We start from the raw sequence: 11,597 nt of genomic DNA, 5'->3' as shown, positions 1-11,597 counted from the left end.
ACTCCCTCCGCCGCTGATCTGCAGCGCCGGTCCCCGGACCTCGCCGCGCCCGAGGCGCTCGCCTCCGGAATCCACGCTCCACCGCCGCCACTGTCCGCCAGCGTGGCCCGCACCGCCCCGGACCTCGCCGGCCCCTGGATGCGCCGCCCCGACCCCTCTCTGGCCGATCCGGCGTCCCCGTCCTCCGGCGACCCCTCCCTCTCTTTTCCAGCGAGCTTCCGACGAAGTCCGGCCAGATCCGCCGCTGCCTCGTATTCCATGCCGCGGTCAACCCTAATCCGCGAGGTGAAATATCTCTAAGTCCCCAGATCCCAGTTTTATTTGGCATTTTTCATCATGTCATAACTTTGCATCCGTAGCTTCGATTCGTGCATGTAGCATATAAAAATGTTTGTCTCGACGAGTACATCATTTCATCTCATTGCATCATTTTCATTTAATTTTATCTTGATGCCCGAAATGCTGTTGGAAGAGGGCTATGTGAGGAATATTTCAGATCTGTTTCAGCAAATGGCCTTTTGTCATTTTTGCCATGATTAATGTGTGCATGCTATGATCCTGAGCTCTACATGAGTTTTGTAGAGTGCCATTGCATGTTTACAGAGGTGTATGCCATGTATTTTTGTGATCTTGTGGTGACTAGCACAAGCATGCAAAGTAGCGTAATCGTTGATGCTGATTTCAGGGACTTAGAATTTCACGAAGTCCTTGTCCAGCTTTTGTTGTTATGCCATATGTTCATGTTGTTTCCTAGTGATCCGTGCCTCTTTTGAGGATGATCAGTAAGGATGTTTTGTTAATATTGTTGTGCTATATCCATCCATGTCTTTGTTTGCAATTATGGAGCACCCTAGCTTGAGTCAATCAAGCTCTACTTTTGCTAGAAAATAATCCTGACAAATTGTTGACATGTTTAGCGATTTTGCCGAGGATGTTGTTATTGATCCGTGCATGCTATGTTGTTTTTCTTGCCATGTCTAGCTTCTATGCCATGTATTCTTGATGGGTGTATGCTTAGTTTGTCATGCCATGCTCTGTAGTGAGTGCATCGAGCTCGTAAACATTGCCTACTCGTTAATCTGTTTGCATGCTCCAGTTTTTCACAAAGTCTGAATCTGTTTATGTTTTTGCTATGTTCACATGCTTGCAATTGTATTTTCTGTTCCCTTTTGGCTCAAGGTCACTAAGGGAATTTTGTTATATGCTTAGAGTAGCTGCATGCCATGCCTTTCTTTGCCATGATATGTTCCGGTAGCATGTAGTTTTCATGCCCTAAAGTTTGCTTCCTGATGATAAATTCCAGACTTGTGTTAACTTCACTAAGTCTGAAACCTGTTATCATTTGCACTTTTGCCATGCTTGTTTGAACCTGTTAATGAGTGAATTAGCCATAGCTCAGTGTTCATCTTTTGTCAAGCATCATGAGTGGATCCCTGCCATGTATTTTGTTGCCATGTTTGAGTGCTGTAGCATATTCATCTTGATGCATTTATTAGGCTACTTGCTGTTAATCGCAGACCGGTGCCATATTTGTTTTGCTTGCCATTTCCAAACTGTGCATCTGATTCCGGTGATCTTTATATCGATTTCAACCGAAATAATCTCCTCTTTCCAGTGTCACTCTTGGATTTTCAAGTTGAGGCCAGTTCAATCATTCCTTTCCAAATCATGCATATGCATCACATATCGCATCCTACATATCATGCCATATTCATGTGTTGGTTGTTTACTATGTTGTGTGTTTCTTTCTGGTGTTGCTTCTTCGGGTTGGTTCCGATAATGTCGCGTTTGTGAGGAACCGTTCGACTACGTCCGTTTGTCTTCTTCATGGACTCGTTCTTCTTCCTTGCGGGATTTCAGGCAAGATGACCATACCCTCGAAATCACTTCTATCTTTGCTTGCTAGTTGCTCGCTCTTTTGCTATGCCTATGCTGCGATACTTACCACTTGCTTATCATGCCTCCCATATTGTTAAACCAAGCCTCTAACCCACCATGTCCTAGCAAACCGTTGTTTGGCTATGTTACCGCTTTGCTCAGCCCCTCTTATAGCGTTGTTAGTTGCAGGTGAAGATTGGAGCTTGTTCCATGTTTGCAATATGGATATTTTGTTGGGATATCACAATATCTCTTATTTAATTAATGCATCTATATACTTGGTAAAGGGTGGAAGGCTCGGCCTTATGCCTGGTGTTTTGTTCCACTCTTGCCGCCCTAGTTTCCGTCATATCGGTGTTATGTTCCCGGATTTTGCGTTCCATACACGGTTAGGTTATAATGGGAATCCCTTGACAGTTCGCCTTGAATAAAACTCCTCCAGCAATGCCCAACATTGGTTTTACCATTCGCCACCTAGCCTCTTCTTTCCCTTGGGTTCTACAGACTCAAGGGTCATCACTATTTTAACCCCCCCGGGCCAGTGCTCCTCTGAGTGTTGGTCCGAAATGGGCAGCCTGCGGGGCCACCTTGGGGAAACTCGAGGGCTGGTTTTACTTGTAGATTGACCTATCTGAGTGTGCCCTGAGAACAAGATATGTGCAGCTCCTATCAGGATTTGTCGGCACATTCGGGCAGTGTTGCTGGACTTGTTTTACCATTGTTGAGGATGTCTTGTAACCGAGATGCCGAGTCTGATCGGATTGTCTTGGGAGAAGGAATATCCTTCGTTGACCGTGAGAGCTTATGATGGGCTAAGTTGGGACTCCCCTGTAGGGATTTGATCTTTCAAAAGCCGTGCCCACGGTTATGGGAAGATGGGAATTTGTTAATGTCTGGTTGTAGAAAACCTGAAGTTGATCTTAATTAAAATGCATCTACTGCGTGTGTAACCTTGATGGTCTCTTCTCGGCAGAGTCCGGGAAGTGAACACGGTGTTGGAATTATGGTTGACGTTGGTTGTTCTAGGATCACTTCTTGATCATAGATTTCTCGAATGTGCTTTGCCTTCTCTTCTCGCTCTCATTTGCGTATGTTAGCCACCATATATGCTAGTCGGTTGCTACAGCTCCACATCATACCTTTACCCTTCCTATAAGCTTAAATAGTCTCGATCGCAAGGGTACGAGATTGCTGAGTCCCCGTGACTCACAGATACTTCCAAAACCAGTTTGCAGGTGCCTATGTTACCGCGCATGTGACGCAACCAAGCTCAACGAGGAGCTCTATGAAGATCGTGTTCTTTATGTTGTTCCGTTTTCCAATTGATCAGTAGTGGAGCCCAGTTGGGACGATCGGGGATCTGTGCAGCATTTGGGGTAGTCTTCTTTTATTTTGGTTCCGTAGACGGACCTTGTTTGTATCTGGATGATGTAATGCTTTATTCATGTAATTGTGTGAAGTGGCGATTGTAAGCCAACTATGTATTTCTTTCCCTTATGTATTACATGGGTTGTGTGAAGATTACCTCACTTGTGACATTGCTTTCAATGCGGTTATGCCTCTAAGTCGTGCTTCGACACGTGGGAGATATAGCCGCATCGAGGGTGTTATACCACCTTTGCTCTTCTGCTGATAAGGCTGACGGAACGGAGGAGGAGGCAGCCAAAACTTTTGCTGCTTAGAAGCCACTTGAGTTGAGGAAGAAGGAGTTGCATCTCTGACTCGCTTCTTGGAAGCATCGCACTTGAATTGAGCAGTCTCTTGCTTCATTGCCATATTGTAGAACTCATCGTACTTCTTCGGCTCAAAAAGGACGAGAGCTAGTTGGAGATCTTCTCTGAGGCCACCCCTGAACTGATAAATCATGCTCTTCTCGCCAGTGACCTCTTGCTTGGTGAAACGAGCGAGCCTCTGGAATAGAATGTTATACTGGTAAACAGACAAGCTGCCTTGCTTCAGGTTGCGGAATTCCTCACGCTTGCTTTCAACAACACTCTGAGGAATGTGATGAGCTTTGAAGTCTTGACGGAATTCATCCCAGGTAATCACACGGCCTCCTCTGGAATCTTTGTATTTCTGAAACCATTCTGCAGCTTGGTCTTTGAGTTGGAAGGAGGCAAACTTGACAAAGTCCTCAGGCCTAACGTTGCTGCACTCGAAATGCTTACAGATATCCACGAGCCAATCATCAGTGTCTGAGGCCTCGACACAGTTGCTGAAGGTCTTTGGCTGGTTAGCAAGGAACTGGTTGAGTGTAGCAAACTGATTCTGATTGTTGCCATGGCCATGATTCCCTTGGTTGCGCTCTTGCAAGAGCTGCATGATCAGTTGCGTGTTTGCATTGGTAGCGGCCATCACATCTTGCCATGCCTCCGGAGGTGGAGGTGGTGGAGGCGGATCAGGATTCGGAGTCGTGCGCGTTGGAGGAGCCATCCTGAAGAGGGTGACATCCGTTAGCATCTTGACAGACAAATATTCAAGCTAAATCAAATGGATCGAAATTGCAACATATAGTCTTCACATCCGAACAAAATGAACGAATGAATCCCAATAGAAATGGTCACACTTCCATAAATTGAGAAGCCACTTAGATAGAGGTAGAAGAATAAAACAACAAGGTACGGACAAGAGCAAATACTTGGTAAGGATTACCCAATCACAAAACAAATATCCGCGGAAGAAGAACTAGAGCTACATGAATTCCCACCTATGAAACTCTCGAACCTTTCCGGTTACGCAATCAGGTGTTGGGGATATAGGGGAAGCATACTATCTCACCCAAAGCTAGCAAATCCTACATCCAGCTGTATCCATCCTTCAACACATAACCAAGAAACCTTCAGAAATCATTTACCTCAACCTTCGAAAAGCATCCGTTATACGAGTTATGGCAATACTCCCGAACTCCCGCCCCAGTACTGGGTGGCGTCGAGGTTATCTCACCAACAACTGCATAAAAGAGATTTTCGATGTCGGCGAAACTCAGGTATTCCAGAATTGCAATGATAAAATTGTGACGACAACACCTCGGAGCTCAACTCCCCGGGACACGGCCACAACCCCTAAATGTTAGGAGGCACCAAGAACAATGTTCTCATCACAAAACCATCGGAACGATTCCAAGATACCCGCGTGATCCTATTTTTTTTAGTGAAATTTGAGAAGAGAAGAGTCAAAACTCTACGTCATGATGCCTCACCAGAGCGACGAAGGGACTGAGGAGTAAAAAGAAGTCCTACTCTCCGATATATAATTCCTAAATGACACAAAACATTTTTCTAGACTCAACAACGCCAACGATTCGATCAAGCAGGGGGCTCCTAAGGTTGGGGAAGGCTATGATTACCAACTTGTAACGCCCTCGATGCGGCTATATCTCCCATGTGTCGAAGCACGACTTAGAGGCATAACCGCATTGAAAGCAATGTCACAAGTGAGGTAATCTTCACAACAACCCATGTAATACAATAAGGGAACAAGAGGAACATAGTTGGCTTACACTCGCCACGTCACACAAATGGCATAAATAACATTACATTCATCCAAATACACTCAAGGTTCGACTACGGAACCAAAATAAAGATCAACCCCAAATGCAACATAGTCCCCGATCGCCCCAACTGGGCACCACTACTGATCATCTGGGAAAGACACGTAGTATCATCCTGAGTCCTCATCGAATAGCCACTTGAGCTCAGTTGAATAACCTGGAGCGGTATCATCGGTCACTGCATCTGGTTTTGGAAGTAATCTGTGAGTCACGGGGACTCAGCAATCAAGACTATTTAAGCTTATAGGAAGGGTAAAGGTATGATGTGGAGCTGCAGCAAGTGACTAGCATATCTGGTGGCTAACATACGCAAATGAGAGCGAGAAGAGAAGGCAAAGGAACAGTCGATGAACTATGATCAAGAAGTGATCCTAGACCAACCTACGACAAGCATAACTCCAACATCGTGTTCACTTCCCAGACTCCACCGAGAAGAGACTATCACGGTTACACACGCGGTTGATGCATTTAATTAAGTTAAGTTTCAGGTTATCTACAACCGGACATTAACAAATTCCCATCTGCCCATAACCGCGGGCACGACTTTCGAAAGTTTAAATCCCTGCAGGGGAGTCTCAACTTAGGCCATCACAATCTCTCACGGTCAACGAAGGATATTCCTTCTCCCAAGACAATCCGATCAGACTCGGCATCCCGGTTACAAGACATCTCGACAATGGTAAAACAAGTCCAGCAACACCGCCCGAATGTGCCGACAAATCCCGATAGGAGCTGCACATATCTCGTTCTCAGGGCACACTCAGATGAGACTAGCTACGAGTAAAACCAACCCTCAAGTTTCCCCGAGGTGGCCTCGCAGGCAGCTCAGTTTGGACCAACACTCAGAGGAGCACTGGCCCGGGGGGGTTTAATAAAGATGACCCTCGAGCTCCGGAAACCCATGGGAAAAAGAAGCTAGGTGGCGAATGGTAAAACCAATGTTGGGCATTGCTTGAGGATTTTTATTCAAGGCGAACTGTCAAGGGGTTCCCATTATAACCCAACCGTGTAAGGAACGCAAAATCCGGGAACATAACACCGATATGATGGAAACTAGGGCGGCAAGAGTGGAACAAAACACCAGGCATAAGGACGAGCCTTCCACCCTTTACCAAGTATATAGGTGCATTAAGATAAACAAGATAATATGATGATATCCCAACAATAAACATGTCCCAACAAGAAACAACCTCCAATCTTCACCTGCAACTAGCAATGCTATAAGAGGGGCTGAGCAAAGCGGTAACATAGCCAAACAACGGTGTGCTAGGACAAGGTGGGTTAGAGGTTTGACATGGTAATGTGGGAGGCGTGATAAGCAAGTGGTAGGTATCGTAGCATAGGCATAGCAAAAGAGTGAGCATCTAGCAAGCAAAGATAGAAGTGATTTCGAGGGGATGGTCATCTTGCCTGCAAAGTTCTCTGAGTTGACTTGATCCTCGTAAGCGTACTCGACGGGCTCCTTGATCACGTACTCGTATCCCGGCTCTACCCAAGCAAGAACAACAAGCAAAAGGGAACACAATCAACCACGTGCAATGCTCAAGCAACATGATGCAAACATGGTATGATATGCGGGATGCGATATGTGATGCATATGCAAGATTTGGAAAAGAATGATTGAACCTGGCCTCAACTTGGAAAACCAAGAGTGCCACTGGAAAGATTAGTTGATTTCGGTTGAAATCGATATAAAGATCACCGGAATCGGATGCACGGTTTGGAAATGGCAAGCAAAACAAATATGGCATCGGTCTGCGATTAACAGCACGAGACCATCTAAATGCATCAAGATAAATAAGCTACTGCACTCAAACATGGCAACAAAATACATGGCAGGGTTCCACTCATGATGCTTGACAAAAGATGAACACTGAGCTATGGCTAACTCAATCAATAGCAGGTTCAAACAAGCATGGCAAAAGTGCAAAAGGTAACATGTTTCAGACTTTGTGAAATTATCAACAAGTCAGGAATTTAACATCAGGAAGCAATGTTTAGAGCACGAAAACTACATGCTACGGGAACATATCATTGCAAAGCAAGGCATAGCAGGAAGCTACTCAAAGCATACAACAAAAGTCCCTTAGTGACAATGAGCCAAAAGGGAACAGAAAATACAATTGCAAGCATGTGAACATAGCAAAAACATAAACAGATTCAGACTTAGTGAAAACTGGAGCATGGCAAAACAGATAACGAGTAGGCATGTTTACGGGCTCGATGCACTCACTACGAGGCATTGCATGACAATCTAAGCATACACCCAGCAAGTAGACATAGCATAGAAGCTAAACATGGCAAGAGCAACAACATAGCATGCACAGATCAATAACAACAAGCTCGACAAAATTGCTAAACATGTTAACAATCTTCCAGGAATATTTTATAGCAAAAGTAGAGCTCGATTGACTCAAGCTAGGTTGCTCCATAATTGCAAACAAATACATGGATGGATAGAGCACAACATTATCTACAAAACATCCTTACTGATCATGCTCAAAAGTGGCACGGATCACTAGGAAACAACATGAACATATGGCATAAAAATAATGACAGGGCAAGGACTGTGAAATTCTAAGTCCTTGAAATCAGCATCATTGAGTAAGCTACTTTGCATGCTTGTGCTAGTCACCACAAAGATCACAAAAATACATGGCATACACCCCTGTAAAGATGGCATGACATACTTCAAAACACATGTAGAGCTCAGGATCATAGCATGCACACATTAATCATGGCAAAAATGACAAAAGTGCATTTGCTGAATCGGATCTGAAACTAACATCACATAGCCCTCTTCCAACATCATTTCGGGCCTCAAGATGCACTCAAATGAAAATGATGCAATGAGATGAAATTAAGTACTCGTCGAGGCGAACATTTTGATATGCTACACGCACGAATCGGAGTCACGATGAGGAAGTTATGATGCGTCAAAGATTGCAAAATACCTAGGGTTTCGGGGAGAAAAAGTCAACCGGAGGACTAGATCCAGATCGGATCTCGCCGGAACACTGTAGCTGCTCGCGAATCCCGAGGTTCACCGGCTGGAGATGGAGTGGGACGTCACCGGAGTCGTCGGGGTTCGGCCGGAGATGGACTTGGGGACACCGGAGGAGGTCGCCGGAGCTCCGGGCGGCGAGGTGTGAAGTCGGCGGCGGCCGAAGTCGAGGGAGCGGGCGCGGCTGCCGTCGCCGGCGAGGACAGGCCGTGGCGGCACGGCGAACTGAGGTGTCGGCGGGCTCCACAGGGGCGACTCGGCTGGATCAGGCAGGTGGCGCGGAGGAGATGGGCCGCGGGGGCCAGCTCCGGGCTGCCCGGGCCGCGCGGCGGCTGGCGGCGGTACAGGGCCACGTGGCAGATCCCGATTGGGCGGTGGTGCAGTGGACATTGTCCGGCGCCGGTGGACTTTGTCCGGTGCGCGGAGGAAGAAGGGACTAGGGTTTGGGGGTGTAGGGATCCGGAATTTTAGAATGGGGGACTATTTATAGAGGTAGAGGGAGCTAGGAAACTCCAAATGAGGTGCGGTTTGCGGCCACGCGATCGTGATCGAATGGCCTAGGTGATGGAGAGGGTTTAGGTGGGTTTTGGGCCACTTTGGAGGGGTGTTGGGCTGCAACACACACGAGGCCTTTTCGGTCCCTCGATTAACCGTTGGAGTATCAAACGAGGTTCAAATGGTACGAAACTTGACAGGCGGTATACTGGTAGTAAACCAAGGCCGCATGGCAAGTCTCGGTCCAATCCGAAACCATTTAACACCCGCACACGAAAAAGAGGTAGAAAGGGACACCAGAGGACATAGGAGTGCCGGAATGTAAAACAGACAACGGGGAAAATGCTCGGATGCATGAGACGAACACGTACGCAAATGCAATGCACATGATGACATGATATGAGATGCATGACAAAGACAAAACACACAGAGACGAAAACCCGACAATGAGGAAATAGAATAACTCAGTGCCGGAAATGGCAAGAGTTGGAGTACAATTAAGGTAGGTTACATCCGGGGTGTTACATTCCCATTATAACCCAACCGTGTAAGGAACGCAAAATCAAAGAACATAACACCGGTATGACGGAAACTAGAGCGGCAAGAGTGGAACAAAACACCAGGCATAAGGCCGAGCCGTCCACCCTTTACCAAGTATATAGGTGCATTAAAATAGACAAGATATAATAATGATATCCCAACAATAAACATGTTCCAACGAGGAACAAACTCCAATCTTCACCTGCAACTAGCAACGCTATAAGAGGGGCTGAGCAAAGCGGTAACATAGCCAAACAACGATTTGCTAGGACAAGGTGGGTTAGAGGTTTGACATGGCAATATGGGAGGCATGATAATAAAGTGGTACGTATCGTAGCATAGGCATAGCAAAAGAGCGAGCATCTAGCAAGCAAAGATAGAACTGATTTCGAGGGTATAGTCATCTTGCCTGCAAAGTTCTCCGAGTTGACATAAGCTTGATCCTCGTAAGCGTACTCAACGGGTTCCTCATTCGTGTACTCGTCTCCCGGCTCTACCCAAAGCAATAACAACAAGCAAAGGGAACGACGATCAACCATGGTGCAATGCGCAAGCAACATGATGCAAAACATGGCATGATATGCGGGATGTGATATGCAATGCATATGCATGCTTCGGAAGGGATTGATTGAACCTGGCCTCAACTTGGAAAACCAAGAGTGCCACTGGAAAGATGAGTTGATTTCGGTCGAAATCGATATAAAGATCACCTGAATCGGATGCACGGTTTGCAAATGGCAAGCAAAACAAATATGGCACCGATCTGCGATTAACAGCACGAGGCATCTGAATGCATCAAGAACAACAAGCTATTGCACTCTAACATAACAACAAAGCACATGGAAGGGATCCACTCAAGATGCTTGCCAAAAGATGAACACTGAGCTATGGATAATTCACTCAATAGCAGGTTCAAACATGCATGGCAAAAGAGCAAAAGATATCAGGTTACAAACTTGGTGAAATTAACAACATGCCAGGAATTTAACATCAGGAAACAATGTTTAGAGCAAGATAACAACATGCCACAGGAACATATCATGGCAAAGCAAGGCATGGCATGAAGCTACTCAAAGCATACAACAAAAGTCCCTTACTAACCATGAGCCAAAAGGGATCAGAAAATACAATGGCAACCATGTGAACATAGCAAGTTTCGTTAACAGATTCAGACTTAGTAGAAAAACTAAAACATGGCAAAACAGATTCACGTAGGCATGTTTACGAGCTCGATGCACTGACCACAAGGCATTGCATGACAAACTAAGCATACACCCAGCAAGTAGACATGGCATAGAAGCTAAACATGGCAAGAACAACCTCATAGCATGCACGGATAATCTACAACAACCTCGGCAAAATTGCTTAACACATAAACAATCTGCCAGGAACATTTTATAGCAAAAGTAGAGCTTGATTGAGTCATGCTAGGGTGCTCCATAATTGCATACCACAACGTTATCTCAAAATCATCCTTACTGATCATGCTCAAAAGAGGCATGGATCACTCTATAGCAACAAGAATACATGGCATAAAAATATTAACAGGGCAAAGACTTAGAAGATTTCTAAGTCCCTGAAATCAGCAACATTACGAGAGCTGCTTTGCATGCTTGTGCTAGTCACCACAAAGATCACAAAAATACATGGCATACACCCCTGTAAAGATGGCATGGCATACTTCAAAACACATGTAGGGCTCAAGTTCATAGGAGGCACACATTAATCATGGCAAAAATGACAAATGTCCAATTACTGATAAGAATCTGAAACTAACATTGCGTAGCACTCTTGCAACAGCACTTAGGGCATCAAGATGAGCTCAAATGAACATAGTGCAATGGAATGAAATCAAGTACTCATCGAGACGAACAATTTGACATGCTACACGCCCAAAACGGAGCCACGGATGCAGAGATATGATGTGATGAAAAACGCTAAAAATACCGGGGTTAGGGCAAAAGTCAACCCTAGGGTTTTGGATCCAGATCTGCACGCTTCCCGAGGTTCGTCGCCGGAGCAGTACACGAGTCCGCCGGAGTTGAGGAAGCTCGGCGGCGCGAGGGGGACTGGTCGGATCGGAGGAGGCGGTGGCCGGAGCGGGTCCCGAGCGGCGCGGCGAGGATGGCG

Source organism: Triticum aestivum, chromosome 6A, assembly GCF_018294505.1.
Source record: "Triticum aestivum cultivar Chinese Spring chromosome 6A, IWGSC CS RefSeq v2.1, whole genome shotgun sequence".
NCBI classification, from domain to species: Eukaryota; Viridiplantae; Streptophyta; class Magnoliopsida; order Poales; family Poaceae; genus Triticum; species Triticum aestivum.
The sequence above is the reverse complement of the archived record's forward strand: the minus strand, read 5'-3'. Positions refer to the sequence as shown.